Raw genomic sequence first — 20,483 nt, forward strand, 5'->3', positions numbered from 1 at the left:
CAAATGATTTGATACCCATTTTGTGACGTTGGACATGCGTGCCCGTTTTGTTATTTTAAGGTTGGGGAGGCCCCGTAGACACCTTGTACCAAATTCTTATAACAGATGTGTACTCGGCATCCAAATACCTTTCATTTGATACCCAAATTGTCCAAATTAAGGATTTTGTAAGTAGCACGGAATACCTAATTTAAAATATTTTTTTTAGAGGTTACTTTATAGTTTTTAGAGCGCATAACAAGCCGATTACTAGCTTAGGTGTATGTCTATAGTGGCATGGGGTGGATTAATATCTGCACCCTCTTTTCAACCTAACCTAACCTTGTCCCAATTGGTAAATATGCCCTGTTAGAAGGTTTTCGGTGTGAGAAGGCGCCTCAGACACCAAGGAATAAATTTTTATGTCAGATTTGTACTCTACTCTTAAATACCATTCAATTGATATCCATATTGCTCAAAGCAGTGAAAGTTTCCTGTTGGGGGGTGAGGGACCCCCGAACACTTAGGGTGAAATTTGTATACCAAGTTCTACTTTTAAATGCCTTTCATTTAATATCCATATTGTGGCAATAGGTAAACATGTCCTTTTTGGGTGGATTTTGGGATGGGGCATCCTCCCAGGTTATTTAATCCCAAAGTTTTATTTTTGGAGTACCATAAGATGGCATACAAAATTTATCGGTACACCTATCTCCGAGATCTGGGGTTTTTGAAAATTAGGGCATTGCGGAGGGTCCACCTCCTTTGGATATCAACAAATTTTCACCGGGGGCTCAAACTCTACCATCTGTGAAAATTCGATTCAGCCGTTTTTGAACGGAACAGACAAACAAATAAACAAACAAACAAAGCGCAACAATTTCATTCTCATATAATAAATAGATGTAATGTAATATGAATCGATATTGCGTATGCGATTTACCGTTCTCTTGTGGTTGGTTTAACTAATCTTCAAAAAATTGGTTAAAAACAATTCAATATCACTACATACTTTGAGGCTGTTGAAAAATTATTATGTGAGAAAATGCTTAATATTTATTATTTTTTAAGGCTTTTTTACAGTAAAGTTTCATTCAACGATGTTACGATGTAACATAGGTACTGCAAGTCTTGAGTCGGACAAAAATTGAGGACTGTTTAGGCCCAAGAATTCATTAAAGACCATAGAGGTCTAGATGTGGAAAGGCTTGAGGGTTCTTCAGGTATCCCTATTGGATGTATATTAAGGCGATTTCTCACGTTTGTTATTCCAAATGATCTGTATTATTGAGAGCAGATGTGCAAAATTTAAAGTTTAATTCGTCGGACGGACAAAGCTGGATTGACTTAGGATGTCAGGAAAATACGAAATATGAAAATAAAAATAACGATCCATATTTCGGGGTGTTACACACCTTATGATTTAATAAGAACAAGTGTTAAGATAAGTACAAGCAACAAAGAAGGCCCCTTACCATTGAACCTAAACTTTAATGGGACTGTACTCATTGATATTGGAGAAGTTTCCCCTGTTCCTTAATGGAATGTTCATGGGAAATTTAGTAATTTAGTACAAACAAACTACTTCTAGAGGCTCTTTTTAAAACTGTTTAGAATCATTTGCTTCCGTTAAAATATTTCTAATGCCCGTAATGACTATTGCTACGCATACAATCCAAAGATGACTCAGGATCCAAATACGACTCATCACGAAGTCGATGTGTTGAAATATTGGGTCTTTGCTGTTATAACGCCAGCCTTGGATGAATTGCTAATCCCTCATTAATCATAGTGTTGAGAGTTTTCAATGTACCAAAATATAATTTAATTTTATCCGAAATGAGATCAGGAGGTGATTTTGGTTTACTAAGTTATGAGGTGGGCCGTGTTTAAATAGTATGGAACGGGAATATTTTTATACCCACTACTTCAATATGGAGGTAACATCATTTTATCATTCCGTTTGCAAGAAATTTTTAATGGTCCTTATATTTTTAGACGATTTAATGATGTTTATTTATCTCTATGTTTGTCCTTCCTTCCTTCCGTCAGTTGTTATCACGCTACAATTAATAGTTAAATTATTGTTATGAAAAAAAGTTCTAAATTAAGCTTTGTTTTCTCTATTTGTGTGCAAGGTGCAATATTTAAATAAATTAATTGCCTTACTTTTCATGATATTCGGTTACTTTTGAAGTCTTTTCATACTTGAAACAATTTGAAAACCCATGTGCAACTTCCGAATTTTAATAGTACATTTGCAAAGCATTCTTAAACTAATTTAGCCATTCTGTTGTTTTGTAACACTCAATTAGCAGTTTAAGTAGTGCCAAGTTGGTGTGAATTCCCCCACTCTTAATTTAAAATTATGTGCATTTGAAATTGTGACAAAATCCATGATGCAATCCATTCGTTGCGCAAACAAATAGGCCTTACTTTTGAGTTCGGGAAGACCAGAATGAATGCCGCATCGAGTCAAGTTCAATTGAGTGCGGTTGAGGAATGGGCAGAGTGAAATTTACATAAGATTCTCTGTGACGACTTGTTTCCCTGACAATGGCATTGCCACTTTTTGCATTTGAGTCTGTTATTTTGCTTGTTGGAACAATGTCTTGGTTAAGGCTGAATTCTAATTCAATTAAAAGTGGAATTGAAATGGAAACTGTTTTTCATAGAATAATTCTCAATTTAATCGAGATCATGGGTCGGGGACAAATTGCCTGGTGTTTTAGGAACTGCGTTACAGATATTATGTCATTAGAAGCAAGTACAGCTTAGCAGGAATTTCTTCTAGTGTTTAAATTATAACAATTTTATAGATGTTTTATTTGACAAAACAAAAACAAACAGAACAATAAAGTTGTATGCATGGCAAAAATTGGGAGATTATTCCTGTGATAGTGCATTCTTTTTGCGCATTCCCATTTTTGTTCGACATTAAGTGAGAACAACATTTTTAATCAGTATCAGCAAATTACGACTATGACCAAGAGGAACGAAAATGAACATTTCGAAAGCAGGTCCACAAAAAAAAGACCAGACCAGAGTGGTAATTATGATGCACAATCTTTTATGGGGTCTGTAGCCTCCATAAAATATTGTGCACAATTATCTTCTTATGTTTGAATACATGAGCAATTCCATATACAACCAATTTCCTTAAAGGCAGGTAGACTGTCTGTGAAAAACAATTTTTTACTTTTAGATATAAATCTTAACTAATTTTAAGACTATGTTTTTTATAGGTATAATAAAATTCTTCACAAGCTTCCATGTAACAAGTTTGAAATGGGATACAAGCAGTGTATACTAGGACCATATATTCACATAGCCACATGGCTGTCACGAGAAACCAAATTGATCACGTTGTGATAGATGGAAGGCATTCATCCAGCGTGTTAGAAGTACGATCGATCCGTGGAGCGAATATAGATTCGGATCATTACCTTGTTGCAGCAAAGTTTCGCACCCGTTTGAACATGGCGAGGAAAGTACGATCTGAAACTGCACGAAAGCTGGACATTGAAAAGCTGCAAACGCAACAAGTGGCAGCGGCATACTCCACTCGACTGACCCAACTGCTTGCTGAAAGCACTCCTTGTTGGGATGATATAATGGCGCAGTGGCAAACTATTGCCTACTCCATGGAAAAAGCCGCGAAATCCATACTTGGGTACCGGAGGCCTCCTCCAAGAAACACATGGTACGACCAAGAGAGTCGAGATGCTATTGAAGCCAAGAATGTGGCATATAGAGCAACCCTGCAATCAGTAGCAATGCGTCAGACGAAGGAGAGGTATCGGGAGAAAAGGCGAGAGGAGAAACGTCTATTCCGCAGAACGAAAAAGGACGTGAGTGAGAGCGAATTGAGATGTACAGGAGTCAGAATGAAGTCGGGAAATTCTACCAAAGAATTAAACATCAAACCGATGGCTTTGGTGCAGGCACATTCTCCTGCAGAGAAAAAGAAGGAAATCTGGTAACTGACACAGATAACATGCTGAGGATATGAAAATAACATTTTACCCAACTGCTTGTGTCCGACCAATCCCTGATGATGGTATAGAATGTTTATTTACTTCCTAGTCAGAATGGGGTCCAAGTTACAGTGACCCGACAAAAGAACAACAAGGCAGCAGGAGCCGATGGGTTAACCGCTGAACTATTTAAGGCCGCAGGCGACACTCTGATAAGGCCTATGCATCAGCTTATCTACGCAATCTGACTAGAAGAACGCATACCCGATGATTGGAACCTCGGCATGCTATGTCCCGTACACAAGAAAGGAGACAAGACGGAATGAGCCAACTATATAGGAATAAGTCTCCTCCCCATCACATACAAGATACTCTCGAGCGTCAATGAGATAATCTCTAAAGTCAATGAGATAATTGGGCCCTATCAATGCGGCTTTAGACTAGGTAAATCCACCCCAGACCAGATATTCCCACTGCCCCAAATCCTGGAAAAGACCCTAGAAAGACAAATCAACACCTACCATTTCTTTGTTGACTACATAGCCGTCTTCGATACTCCTTTACGTTCAAAGGTATTTCAAGCCATGTCTGAGTTTGGTATCCCTGCAAAATTTATAAGACTCTGCAGGATGACACTTGCTGATACGCGTTCCTCAGTAAGAATAGGAAGGAATCTCTCCGAACCATTTAATACCAAACGAGGTTTCAGACAAGAAGACAGCCTATCGTGTGATCTCTTTAATATCCTGCTGGAGAAGATTATACGAGATGCAGATGTGAATAGATATGGCACACTAATCACAAGGGAACATAAGCTACTTGCCGACGACATCGACATCATAGGTCGGTCACCGGAAGTAGTAACTGCTGCCTTGGAAAGAATCGAAAAAGAGTCAATGAAAATGGGTCTGGCAGTAAATGGAGATAAGACGAAATGGATGGTTTCAACTCCCAGAAAACCTCGCACTTCCGAGCAGATAAAGAAAATGTAGAAAGTTGAGAACCACAACTTTGAGACAGTCAGTAACTTTATCCACCTCGGCACCGCCGTAACCGAAACGAATGACACCAGTTTTGAGGTTAAGCGAAGGATAATACTGGCAAACAGATGCTACTTTGGACTAAGTAAGCAGTTTAGAAACAAGGCCACCTCTCGACAGACGAAGATAACACTATACTACACGTGCAGTAATATGGTTCTGAAGCATGGGTACTTGTTAAAGCAGATGAGGCAATACTTGGAGTATTTGAGAGAAAGATTCTTCGTAAAATATATGGACCAGTTTGCGTAAATGGAGAATATAGGCGACGTATGAACCACGAGCTGTATGACGACAATAGCATAGTTACACCCATCAAAATACAACGGCTGCGTTGGCTAGGTCATGTTATCAGAATGGATGAAGAAGCTCTAGCAAAGAAGTCTTTTAAAGGCAAACACGGTGGTACACGCAAACCGGGAAGACCCAAAGCCCGATGGAAAGATCAAGTGGTGGGAGACTCCTCGAAACTTGGTGTGGAGTTCATGGGCAAAATTTGCAAAAGTCGAAATTTACCAATATTGTTGTGCAATAGTCGTGATAGTCCCGACCATCTGGCTCATATTTGGATGTATGGACCGATCTTCAAATGTTACGACAAAAGTCCAACAACGGCACGTTTACAACCCGATTTTGCTGAAATTGGTACAGTGAGTTGTAAAGGGTGATTTTTTTGAGGTTAGGATTTTCATGCATTAGTATTTGACAGATCACGTGGGATTTCAGACATGGTGTCAAAGAGAAAGATGCTCAGTATGCTTTGACATTTCATCATGAATAGACTTACTAACGAGCAACGCTTGCAAATCATTGAATTTTATTACCAAAATCAGTGTTCGGTTCGAAATGTGTTCAAATTTTGACAAATTTTGTTCAGCGATGAGGCTCATTTCTGGTTGAATGGCTACGTAAATAAGCAAAATTGCCGCATTTGGAGTGAAGAGCAACCAGAAGCCGTTCAAGAACTGCCCATGCATCCCGAAAAATGCACTGTTTGGTGTGGTTTGTACGCTGGTGGAATCATTGGATCGTATTTTTTCAAAGATGCTGTTGGACGCAACGTTACGGTGAATGAACACATTTCGAACCGAACACTGATTTTGGTAATAAAATTCAATGATTTGCAAGCGTTGCTCGTTAGTAAGTCTATTCATGATGAAATGTCAAAGCATACTGAGCATCTTTCTCTTTGACACCATGTCTGAAATCCCACGTGATCTGTCAAATACTAATGCATGAAAATCCTAACCTCAAAAAAATCACCCTTTAAAAGACACCGAATATGATTAAGATCGGAGCATAACGAAATATAATAAAATATAGAACGATCTTCGGAAAAAAATGTTTCTGTTCATGCATGGTGCATTTATGTGGAAATAAATATAAAAAGTTTGGTCCGGCCGAATTTTTTTCCCTAATTTTGCTGAAATCAAAGTCAAACACTTTGCAAATCCGTATAGTTGCTAACAATATCCCAAATAAAATATCCAGCCAATTTTGGTCACATTTCGGAACTGTCAATTATGAAAATTATTTGCAAATTCTTCACGAAATGCCACATACCCGAAAAAGAGACCGCTTTGATATGTAACGGTCGCACTCATAGTCATTGCCGTTTAACACTTTACCACTATGGCATACACAAATCTCCGGCACAACATTTGAATGGTCATTTGCAATGAGCACAAATACATACACATACAGACGAACTCAAAATAAGGCACAAAAGCAGGACCTCAAGCCTAGCCAATTCTCAAAAGTTCCACTGCCACATAATCAGAAGTACGATTAAGCCACAATTGTAACAATTGCAATGGCCACCATTATTTTTTGTGTGGCTGCCACACAGCCAAGAGTGCATAGAAGACAGATATGAACTGGAACTTCCTTTATTGCAATAGACATGCCGTTGCCACATAGAAGCAGGGGCTCTATATAAGTGTGGGCTAACCAGAGAAGACTTGCCTTCTCGTGGTGCATATGAGAGGGAGGCTTCTGAATTTTGTTGTGGGAATGGTAATGGCGTCAGCATATCTGTGTCCATGGCCATTTCGAACCAGGGACATCCATTAAACAAAAGACAAATGTGGCGGGCGATTGTCCGAAAATGGCCCCACAAAAAAAAGTGAAGAGTTATTAGGGGAAATTAAAGATACGAGTGCTTGGTGGCCAGAAAATAGTCCTTTTTATTATTAATTCTAATGAATTGTTTTTTGACAACAGATCTGGGGTTTGTGTTCTTAAAGCCAAATAAAAAAATCTAAAAGAGGACTTGCTTGTAGCTAGAGGGCTTAATTTTACCTGAATTATACGCAATTTTTGTAATTAACATTTTCCAGGCACAACCCTTGCTCGTCCTTATTATCCATGCCCTGCATGTCTTCTACCTCATTATCCTGCGATGGACTTGCAAGGGGGTTGGCATGTGGCAAGCAGCCACGGAGAAATCTTTCATGTGCTCCAAAGAGTTATGCACGTCATGTAGCTGGCGGTGTAGATTTAACTGTCAATATGTCTGTCAAGGGCTGTCATCATCAGCTTCTCCTCCCGTTCGTTGCCGGCAAAGAAAGTTGTTAATAAAAACTGCCAGGAATTAGGAAAAGCATAAAAATATTCATACAACTGACAGCAAGCGAAGACAAAATAAAAAATTACAACCTAGGTGGGGGTAGCAACTGCCCCCGCATTCATGACAGCGGCGGGTATCATTAACGGGTTCTTTGTGGAAAACTTTTCGTGCGCAGTTCCACAGAAGAGTGGGAAGCTTAACTGAGCTGAGCTAAGCTGTCCGTCTTAGAGTGGCAAAGGGAAATTGTGAAAAAAAAGTGTGGAAACCTCCTCGCATTTATTTATTTAGATGCTAATTTCCTCGAAAAAAGATGGTTAATTAAAAAAAGTGTTGTTGTCCCCTCAACGAAAGAGTGCGTGTCCTGTCCAGGCTGCTACGTTTTCCTTCAATCTAAATGCGAAACTTCAAATGCAAAACGGAAACCCCGGAGGCTGTGTGAAGAGGTCCATCCCCGGTCGCATTCTAATCTAAAGCGCACCTTAATTTTGTTTGCTTACATTTGTTCTAAGGCGGCTAGAAAAAAGAAGCAAATAAAAGTTTCCTCTTACTAGGACTAAGTATCCTTGATTAGGTTTAATTGTAAATTCCAGCAAGGGTTAAATTTTTAATCAATGTAATTGCAGAACCTTAAACAAAGGTCAGAGCATTTTCTTATGGTGAAGTACCCACAAAAAATTCCTCAATAACTTTTAAGAGAACCAAAAATGGACCAATCTCCTTATTTATCTTCGTCCTTTTTGGGCAATTAATCATATTCCCTTTTCAAAATGCAGATAAACAAACTTGGCTGGCTTTGCTTATTCTTCTCGCCCACTGCGTTTCCACTTACGAAATGGACGAAGTTATGACAACAATTATAGCATTTCTATTGCTATGCTAATTACGCCTCCTCTCATGCTTATCGCTGGCTTCGCATTATGCATGCAAAGCAATCTTGACCACATTTACATGACATCCAAGGACCAAGATAAAAGGACTACAACTTCGAGAGAAACCAAAAGATTTGCATGGCGCACCTTTCAAAAATAAATAACATGGCCAAATGCTGTGGCAAAACAAGTTGTAGTTGAGATAAGGAAATGCATATCATTATGGAAAGATTAAGGACTGAACAACCACTTTAGTGTAGAGAAACATTGTGGTTAGTCCAAAGTTGGTATTGCTGAAATTAGGTTCAGAATTGGCAGTTCTATCGAAAATCTAGCGACATTTCAAATTCTAAGTGATTTACAACAATGTAAGTGTATTATTAAACAATTGTACTAAATTTCCCAGAACATTTCAGTCCGATTAAATTTTAAGCTCAGCGATAAGGGGCCTCCTTTTGTATGCCGAGTCCAAACGGCATGCCGCATAGCGACACCTCTTGGGAAGACTCTTCATAAAGTATTATTTAAAATAGCGCAGAGGTTAGCATGTCCGCCTATGACGTTGATCGCCTGGGTTCGAGTCCTGGCGAGAACTTCATGGACATTTTCAGCGGTGGTTATCCCCTCCTAATGCTGGCGACATTTAATAGGTACTATACCATTTGATATGGCAGTCATGTAAAAACTTCTCCACAAAGAGGTGTCGCTTATCTTTGATCCCTTATCATTGACCAAAAAAAATCATTTTATGTTTTGGGAAGCCTTATGTGGGGGCTTTAGAGAAAGCCCATTCATAGCCCTCAATTCTAGAACAAGGACAACGATTAATATTTCCAGATAAATAGAATATGGTAGAATAATCATATATCTCACACATATTCGCCAACTTAAAACAAGTAAGAGCGTGTTAAGTTCGGCCGGACCGAATCTTATATACCCTCCACCATGGATCGCATTTGTCGTGTTCTATGCGAAGTATCTCTTTTAAGGCAAACAAAGAATATTGAATAAGAACTGTTATTCTATTGGAGCTATATCAAGTTATAGTCCGATTCGGACCATAAATGAATGCTGAACATGGTAGAAGTCATTGTGTAATATTTCAGTTCATTCGGATAAGAAATGCGCCTTGTATGGGCTCAAGAAGGAAAATCGAGAGTTCGGTTTATATGGGAGCTGTATCAAGCTATTGATCGATTCAGACCATATTAGACACGTATGTTGAAAGTCATGAAAGAAGCCGTTGTACAAAAGTTTTTGGCAAATCGGATGAGAATTGCGCCCTCTAGAGGCTCAATAAGTCAAGACCCAAGATCGGTTTATATGGCAGCTATATCAAAACATGGGTCGATTTGGCTCATTTACAATCCCATCCGACCTACACTATAAAAAGTATTTGTGCAAAATGTCAAGCGCCTAACTTTACTCCTTCGAGAGATAGCGTGCTTTCGACATACAGACGGACATGGCTAGATCAATTTAAAATGACATGACGATCAAGAATATATATACGCATATTTCGAGGTGTTACAAACAGAATGACGAAATTAATTAGAAATTAGAAAATATAATCTTTATTTTTAAGTTTTGCTTCCTTGGCTCGTTTGTATTGCTAAAATCCTCCGAATAAAGAAAAATTCTTAAATTTTCGAACAACTTTTTTTATGTGTAGTAATTTATTTTGAAACTTCCAACACTTATGGTAAAAAATATAATAAAGACTGATCTACTCCTAATTAACCCTCTAAAATTTGTGTTTTTCTTTCACATTTACAGAAAAATTTATCTCACTGCATTGAACACTGTCGATACAATAATAAGTTATCTGGCCCAGTGGTGATTAATGGCATCCCATACTTTTCTTCGAATCCATTAAAATTCCTTCCACAACACACATTATGTCCACTTTTGCTGCCGCACTAGCGTAAAGAAGGAAAAATGCATGTTTCCGACTGACTGTTGCTGCCGCTTTTGTTGCAATTACCAAATATTTACTTATCCTTCGATTCGACCCAACATCCTTACCGCCTCCCAATTACTGGTCCCAAAAGAGTCGTTCTCGAATGGGGTATCTCTAAAGGAGAGCTCACATACGCACTTCTCAGCTCATTAAAAAGTTTTACGATTTTCTCGTCTTTATCTTTTGGCAGTATACGTGCATGTGGGTGGCTGTGCCTGAGTGTGTGTTTGTGTGTGTGTGTGTGTGTGTGTTAGTCTGTTTGAGTGTATATTTTAATATCAAATGGAAAAGTTGCCAAAGTTTGTATACTCTTTTAACTTCATAAGGATGCAAAAAACAGTGTTGTTTACGCCATTTCAAACAAAACAAAAAAGAAAAAGGAAAAGAGGAGAAGAAAATTATCCGAAAAGATAAAGAATTAAGTACGACGAGTAAGACAAGTATGATATGTTTGGTAATGATGTTGAAAATCAACACTTCCGGCTTGTTTCATGAGAACCAAAAGCAAAACAAAAACAGTAACAGCAAGAGAAGCAACCGAAATACCGAAGAATATGTAAAGTTACTCCTTTCGGACGGATGAAAGAAGGAAAATGTGATGACGACATCTCATTGAGATGTTTTTAATTAGATAGTAAACTTTTCCACCAACAACTCCACACAACGTTCTGCTGATTGTTGGCAGTGACGTTTCTCTGCACGAAATGGAAATTAATAAACTAATTTATAAATTAAATGATTTTTTTGAAGGCGGTGTTTTCGGTGAAATAGTAGTCTTCCATGCTTTGAAGCCATCAATGTCAGTCTTCACCGTTAGTCGAAGTTAATTAAATAATTGTGACATAATTCATAGAATAGCATTTAATACATGCGCATATAGGAAAAAACGCTGCAATGAATAATAATTGAATTGAATGGAGTCGCATGCCTCAATTAGGAACCAGTTAATAAAAATGCCTTTCTTTACAAAAATTTTCAATTTGAGCAATTAAAAATAAATTATAAAAATTGGGCCGGGTCGAGCCTGGATACCCACCGTTAGTGCAAATAACATATTTTTATTATTTATTGAAGCCATCAATAGAAACAAGTAAGAGCGTGCTAAGTTTGGCCAGGCCGAATCTTATATATTCTCCACCATGGATCGCATTTGTCGAGTTCTATGCGCAGTATCTATTGTAAGGCAAACAAAGAATATTGAATAAGAACTGTTATGCTATTGGAGCTATATCAAGTCATAGTCCGATTCGGACCATAAATGAATGCTGAACATTGTACAATAGAAGTAAATGTGTAATATTTCATTTCATTCGGATAAGAGTTCTTGAGCTTGAGGGGCTCAAGAAGCAAAATCGGGAGATCGGTTTACATGGGAGCTGTATCAAGCTATTTATCGATTCAGACCATATTAGATATGTAATTTCTTCCAAATAGGATGAGAATTGCGCCCTCTAGAGGATGTCAAGATCCCAGATCGGTTTATATGGCAGCTATATCAGGTTATGAACCGAGTTACGCCATGCTAAGCATAGTTATTGGAAGTCCAAACAAAACACCGCATGCAAAATTTCAGCCAAATCGGACGAGAATTGCGCGCTCTATTGGCTCAAGAAGTCAAGATCCATGATTGGTTTACATGACAGCTATACCAAATTATGAACCGATTTGAGTCGTACTAAACACACTTGTTGGATGTGATACCAAATCACTACGCGGAAATATTCCGCCATATAAACCGATCTTCCTATTAGACTTCTAGAGCCTCTAGAGGGCGTACTTCCTATCCGATTTGGCTGAAATTTAGCATGACGTGTTTCGCTATGACTTCCAAAAACTTTGTTAAGTATGTTTCAAATCTGTTCATAGCCTGATATAGCTGCCATATAAACCGATCTTGGGTCTTGACTTCTGGAGCTTCTAGAGGGCGCAATTCTTATCCGATTTGGCCGAAATTTTGCATGTATTTTAATTTCCAACAACTGTGTCAAGTATAGTTTAAATAAACCAACATACTGGTATAGCCACCATATAAACCTATATAGAGATTAGACTTCTTGGGCTTTTAGAGTGTGCAATTCTTATCCAATATGGTTGAAATTTTACACATGTAGTTTTCGTATGGCTTCCAACAACTGTTCCAAGTATGGACTAAATCGGTATATAACCTGATATAGCTGCCATATAAACCGATCTCCCAGTTTGTCTCTTTGAGCCTCTGGATTGCGTCATCATTACTCAATTTGCCTGTAATTTTGGTTTTTTTTCTATGACTGGTGTTTTTCTATGACTGGTATTTTTCTATTTGAAAAAGTCATTCAAAGAACTTGACATATGCAATCAATGGTGGAGGGTATATAAGTCTCGGTCCGGCCGAACTTAGAACGCTTTTACTTGTTTATTATTAATATTTCTAATTACCAAGAAGTTTGCTTCCGTTCCTTAATGGAATGTTCATGGACAAATTGGCAATTACCAATTCCATAAGGGCGGTTGTAAATGTAGTGGTTATCACATTCATGAAATTTACAAATATTTTCAATAAACAATAATAAATGTATTTACAACTTCAGTTATTGAGTTTACATGCTTCTGTTTTGGCACGAAATCAAATACAAATTATAATTAAATTTCCAAACTCAGGCCAAAGCCGATAATTGAAAAATTAATGTCAGTGTTTAACCCATTAGTGAATTAGTTTCGGTTTTATCAGACATTTTATTTCTTACGCTACGTGTTCATATACATAAGTGTTTCGATAAACCACATAGAAAACAAGTTGGAACATATCACAATTCACAGTTGTTTTATAATTTTGATCAGATTTCAACTTTAAAGTTCGTATTTACTAACAACAAGTAAGAACGTGCTAAGTTCGGCCAGGCAGAATCTTATATACCCTCCACCATGGATCGCATTTGTCGAGTTCTATGCGCGGTATCTCTTTTTAGACAAACAAATTGACTAAGAATATTGAATATTGACTAAGAACTCTTATGCTATTGGAGCTATATCAAGTTATAGTCCAATTCGGACGATAAATGAATGCTGAACATTGTAGAAGTCATTATGTAATATTTTAGTTCATTCGGATAAAGCCCATTTGCAAAATTCAACGACCTACATCAATATTAAGTATCTGTGCAAAATTTCAAATAGCTACGCGTTCGACCGCTTTCGTGATTTCGACAGAGTGACTGACAAATATGGCCAGTTCGACTTAGAACGTCGATACGATCGAGAAAATATACACTTTATGGGGTCTTCGACGAATATTTCGAGGTGTTACAAACGGAATGACTAGATTAGTATACCCCCATCCTACGGTGATGGGTATTTTACATCACTGATAGTTTTATAATCGACAATGGCCTGGTTTTGTAAATCCAATTATAATGATAATTGATTCGGTGCCAAAAGAGAAAAAGTTATAAATATATTTACTACCGTTGATTGAAAATATTTGTAAATATGGAATTGATAAGTATATATATATTAACAAGTGAAAGCGTGATAAGTTCGGCCGGGCTGAATCTTATATACCCTGAACAATTGCTCGCATTTTTCAAGTTCTTTCCCGGTATCTCTTTTTAGACCAACAAAGGATAAAAGAAAAAAAAAATTGCTATGCTAATTGTATAGAGTGTTGGAGAACACAGTAGAAGTCTACGTGTAAAATTTCATCCAAATCGAATAAGAATTGGGCCTTTTAGGGGCTCAAGAAGTAAAATAGGGATATCGGTTTTCATGGGAGCTGTATTAGGCTGAAGACCGATTCAGACCATATTTGACACGTATATTGAAGGTCATGGGAAAAGTCGTTGTACAAAATTTCAGCAAAATCGGATAATAATTACGCCCTCTTGAGGCCCAAGAAGTCAAGATCCCAGATCGGTTTATATGGCAGCTATAGATTTTGAACCGATTTAAACCGTACTTGACACAGTTGTTGGACGTCATAACGAATTTCAGCCAAATCGCATAGGAATTGCGCCCTCTAGAAGCTCAAGAAGTCAAGATCCCAGATCGATTTATACGACAGCTATGTCAGGTTATGGACCGATTTGAACCATATTTGGCACGGTTTTTGGAAGTCATAACAACATCTCATGCAAAATTTCAGCCAAATCGGATAGGAATTGTGCCCTCTAGTGGGTCAAGAAGTCAATATCAAAGATCGGTTTATATGGCAGCTATATTAAGTTTTGAACCGATTTAAACCCTACTTGACACAGTTGTTGGACGTCATAACGAAACACGTCGTTTCAGCCAAATCGGACGAGAATTGCGCCCTCTAGAGGCTCGAGAAATGAAGACTGCAGATCGGTTTATACGACAGCTATGTCATGTTATGGACCGATTTGAACCATATAAGTCATGACCCAAGATCGGTTTATATGGCAGCTATATCAAAACATGGACCGATTTGGCCCACTTACAATCCCAACCGACCTACACTAATAAGAAGTATTTGTTCAAAATTTAGTTTAACTCCTTCGACAGTAAGCGTGCTTTCGATAGACAGACGGACTGACGGACATGGCTAGATCGACATTAAATGTCATGACGATCAAGAATATATATACTTTATGGGGTCTCAGACGCGTATTTCGAGTAGTTACAAACAGAATGACAAAATTAGTATACCCCCATCCTATGGTGAAGGGTATAATAATAATCAAAATTGTAAATCTTTGTTGAAAATGAGTGAACAATCTCTAAAAACAATCATTATTTTTTTTTTTATGTATGTAGGAACTATGTAAGGCTATAGACCGATTCGGGTCATACACAGTTAACGTAACCTCTAGGTCCTCAAAATGTTATTACTAATTTTTTACTTACTTTTTCTTTTTTTTTATGTCCTTATTACATTTCGTCTTAAAGTTTCCTACTGAATCTTAATTGTAATCTATTTATCATAGTGTTACAGCTTTGATAAATAGCCACTGGTAACGACTGGTTGAAATTAATTTCAATTTAAATGTTGTGATGCTGTGAGAATCTAACACATGCCGTTTGAGATTGCGGTTATAACAGGTGGCACTTTGTGTTTGGCAAACAACCATTTCATTAGCTTCTCTTCATGCTCTTGATGTCGGTGACCACATAATGGTCAAAGGATGACTATCTGAAGGCTTGTGTGAGTGCATCTCTATGTTAGATGTTTTGAAATAAAAATATGAATTTTAATTTTTAAAAAATAGTTGATAATAGGGTATTTCGGAAATTTTTTCGCTGCAAGCAAAAAGAAGAATAAAATATTCGTGATCAAAAAACTAAACCAATGATAATAATAATTCAATGTAAGTATGGCTGAATTTATGAAATAATGAATATAACTGCTAGCGATGAGTTATACGATATAGAAAGGGTGACTGCGGCTTAAATGGTCCATCCGCTGAATGCAATTTTGGTATACTCTTTCCAACATTTCAGCCGGTATCTCATGAATAAATGCTTCAATGTTGTCTTTCAATGCGTCAATTGAAACGGGCTTGTCTTTATAGACATGCGCTTTGACATAGTTCTAGGCGGCCAAGTGACCGATCCCGAACGTTAAATAAAATATTCACCGAACTCGTCTCCCAATAAATCTATAGTTATGCGTGCTGTGTGACATGTAACAACATCAAGTCAAGCTTTTGCATTTTTGGCAAAAACAAAGTTGGATATCATCTCACGGTAGTGCTCACCATTCACAGCTACGTTACATTATCTTTGAAGAAGTTCGGTCCAAAGAAGCCACCAGCCCATAAATCCCACCAAACTGTGACTTTCTCTGGATGCATTGGTAGCTCTTGCAATGTTTCTGGCTGAACTTCACTCCAAAATCGACAATTCTGTTTATTTACGTTCCCATTGAGCCAAAAATGAAATGATCTTCGGCCAAATTTCCAAGAGAATTGAAGCCGAACGAAAGGTTCGGCTTTAATTTTTGCACCAGCTGTATTTTGAAAGGCTTCACACCTAAATCCTTCTGCAAAATTTTCCACATGGTTGAGTAATGAAGGCCCAATTACTGCGAAAGACGACGAATCGATAATTGATGGCCGATACAGCTGCGATATTTTCTTCAGTTCGTACTCTACGAAAGCGTGTTGGTGGTTTAATGTCCAAAAATATAAATTTTGTGCGAAATTTAGTCACCATAGCCCGAATAGCAGCTTCAGTGGGTCGATTAAACTGACCATAAAATGGAAGAAGCGCGCTATGAACTTTCTTAACAGAGCACGCATTTATAATAATTTGTAAGCGTTGTTCGTTTGTAAGACGATTCATGGTGAAATTATAGACAAAACTGAAGATTTTTGACAGTGAAATGAATCACGAAACGTGCGTTAACTGTTTAAAACAGTGTTGCCAAAAAGATAAAAGCTAAAAAATCACCCTTTAAAAGCCGAAGAGCTTATTATATTTTGCTGTCCCAATTCATGGAGAAACATTCGGCCAATGAAAAAATTCGATGACTTTCGGAATCACCATTTAGCATAAAGCCGAATAATAGCTAAATAATCTTTGTTCCTCTAGCTAAGATTCGAACGAGGGTTTTCAACATTATAGGCTAACTTTCCTTCTTAAGAGTCACGGTGGCATTTACATCCTTAAACAAACTGGAATGCAAAGAGATTTGTTCCTATATAGAGAACACAGTTTTCATAATTCACACATTTTGAAAAAAGGTGTATCCAAACACCTCCGCAGTACTCGAATTTCTGCAACCATTTGGCGATATCATTTATTTTGCCAAAAATCATTGAAGCGTACTCCAGTGGAAGTGTATCGGCGATTTCTGCAACGGACAAGTAGACAACAAATCGTTTGATCTTTCTAGCTGCCATGCCAATTGGAACATAGAGATTGAGCCACGCCATTGTGGTTAAGCTTACGGTTGGACTCACTAACAGTTGGCTGTGTATTATGAATGAGTCCTCAGACAAAAAGTGCGATTGTGTTTGTAAATAAGTGTGTGTGTGTGTTTGTGACGGTGTCTGTGCATATTGTGTACAAGGATAATTGTGTGCCTACGAATACCTGCATATATGTATGTTGTTGCATTTGACAGCTGAGTTTGTGTTAAATTAGTGCACAAATTTACTTTACAAAGTGCATAAATTGCTTTTCATAACGCCTCATTTAACCCGTATGCAAACACTCACACACACACACAAACACATGGCATATGCTTCCATTCCCTTCCCCTCTCTCCCTCGTGAGCAAGAACCAAAAACCCAACCAATCTTTAGTCTATGGTGCGAGTTGAAATGACCGCTTTGTTTGTTTATGTGTTTGAGCAGGTGAGTGAGAGAGAGCTGGTGTGCAACTGTAAGTGAGTGTATAAATGCTTTTCAAACAAATTTTCCGGTGCATCACTTTGACCATTCATGCGTGACAGTAAACAATTGCAAAACGACGATGACGACGGTATTGTGTGAGTGAGAGTGTGGCAATGACTGTTGCACTGCTTGAATGTAGTGCAACAAACCCTTCAATGGTAGTTTTCAAGGTGTTGGTGAGAGCATATTTTCAGACCGAGGCATATGAAAGAATGTTTTGGGGAAAATCCTTTGAGGCAATGGTCAAAATGACTTTCATCCTTTTTCGCCGTTTGAATGAAATGTTTTCTGATTGCTCATTTTTCAAAAGACCATATTGAATCAAGTGAAGGTTTTATTTCAGTATTTATCTATTATATACAAAGGCAAAAAATAATGCCACTTGAAATTTCTTCAAAGTAGACAAATAAGAATGACCTCTGTAGCTCATAAGTAACCATGAGTATCTGAGACACTGAACAACTGGATTCCAAACCCGGCGAGAATATCAAACACATTTTTGGCTAAGGTTACAATCACACCAATGCTACATAACTATCTATATGTGAGACGTCGCACAGTGTCGCGGACAGGGAAAACAGTTGGCAAAAATCACACGAAATTTTGAAAGAAGCTGTCTTATATAAAAAATTCCCATGATTTGAAAAATGATTCCGATTCAAATGTTAGATTTTTAGTTTAAAGATATGACCGTTTAAAGTTGACCTATTTTCACAGACACAATTTTTAAGTAATTTGGTCTGATTTCAAGTATAATATCTCGAAGACAAATGAATTGTCATATTTAAATACCTTCCACCATAGGATGGGGGTTTACTAATTTCGTCATTCCGTTTATAAGACCTCGAAATATGAGTCTAAGTATATATATTTTTGAGCGTCATCTATGTCGATCTAGCCATGTCAGTCCGTCAGTCTATCGAAAGCACGCTAACTTTCGAAGGAGTAAAGCTAGGTTTTTGAAATTTTGCACAAGTACTTCTTATTAGTGTAGGTTGTTGGTGGGATTGTAAATGGGCCCAATCGATCCATGTTTTGATATAGCTGCCATATCAACCGATCTTGGGTCTTGACTTTTTGAGCATTTAGAAGGCGTGCAAAATTTCAGCCAAATCGGATACGAAGATTTGGCTAAGACTTTGCACGAGATGTTTTATTAAGACTTCCAACAACTGTGCTGAGTATGGTGGAAATCGGTCCATAACCAGATACAGCTGTCATATAAACCTATCTGGGGTCTTGACTTCTTGAGCGTCTATAGGGCGCAATTATTATCCGATTTGGCTGAAATTGTGCACAACGTGTTTTGACATGACTTTCAACAATTGTGCTAAGTATGCTTTAAATCGGTCCATAACCTGATATAGCTGCCATATAAACCGATCTGGGATCTTTAATCTTGACTTCTTGAGATTTGTTTGAAATTTTATAACTTCTAACAACTGTGCTAAATATGGTTCAAATCGATCCATAACCTGATATAGCTGCCATATAAACCGATCTGGGATCTTGACTTCTTGAGCCTCCAGAGGACGTAATTATTATCGGATTTGGTTGAAATTTTGTACAACGGCTTCTCTCATGACCTTTAATATACTTGTCAAATATGGTTCGAATCGATCTATAGCCTGATACAGCTCCCATATCAACCGTTCTCTCTTTTTTACTTCGCGAACCCCTAAAGTTCGCAATTCTTACTCGCATTGGCTGAAATTTTACACAATGACTTCTACTATGGTCTCCAATATTCAGTTCAATTATGGTCCGAATCGAACTATAACTTGATATAGCACCAATATTAAATCAATTATTTCCTTGTATCCTTTGTTTGCCTAAAAGGAGATATTGGGAAAAGAACAAGAAGACAATTGCGATCTATGGTGCTGGGTATATAAGATTCGGCCCGGCCGAACTTAGCACGCTTTTAGTTGTCGTTATTTGAACTAATTAAAAATATACTCACATAAAAAAGATTGTCCATTAATTTGGTAACACTTCGAGTCAGCTACCCTTAATATTTTTTTGGTGTGTGTATCTTTTGAACATCGAAAAGGAAGGCTTTTTGTAGAGGTAATACTGACGGATGCATGCAATGCGTTAAGGACTTGTAAAGGGTGATTTTTTTGAGGTTAGGATTTTCATGCATTAGTATTTGACAGATCACGTGGGATTTCAGACATGGTGTCAAAGAGAAAGATGCTCAGTATGCTTTGACATTTCATCATGAATAGACTTACTAACGAGCAACGCTTGCAAATCATTGAATTTTATTACCAAAATCAGTGTTCGGTTCGAAATGTGTTCATTTAAGCCTTGTTTAGAAGTTATGGCTTAAGTAAAGTATTTGAACTTAAACCTTCAATGACGAATATGTTAAACAATTGCAACTGTCCTGAAAGTAACATTGTTTTCCAACATAAAATATTATCCTTTGACATCCATGACTCACGGTTTATTGGGCATCTTTTGTTTTGAATGGTATATCTGGCATAGGAGATGGTTAACTTTCAATTTTTAGATCAGGGCTAGGTAAAAAGTTTATTCTATTTAACCATAGTTTTCATCATGCCAACATATTCAATTGGTTCACATATCACCAAAAAATATGTCAATACTCGTATCCATCCCATTTCGGTCATTTCCTTCTATTTGAGTTTTGGGCCAAAATTCAGCGGGGTCACGACGGAAAGACCAATTATATATCCGCCAATAATAGCGTAGACTCTTCTTTACGTTTGTGGATATTTCTTTAAGC

This window comes from Stomoxys calcitrans, chromosome 5 (assembly GCF_963082655.1).
Source record: "Stomoxys calcitrans chromosome 5, idStoCalc2.1, whole genome shotgun sequence".
Taxonomy (NCBI): Eukaryota; Metazoa; Arthropoda; class Insecta; order Diptera; family Muscidae; genus Stomoxys; species Stomoxys calcitrans.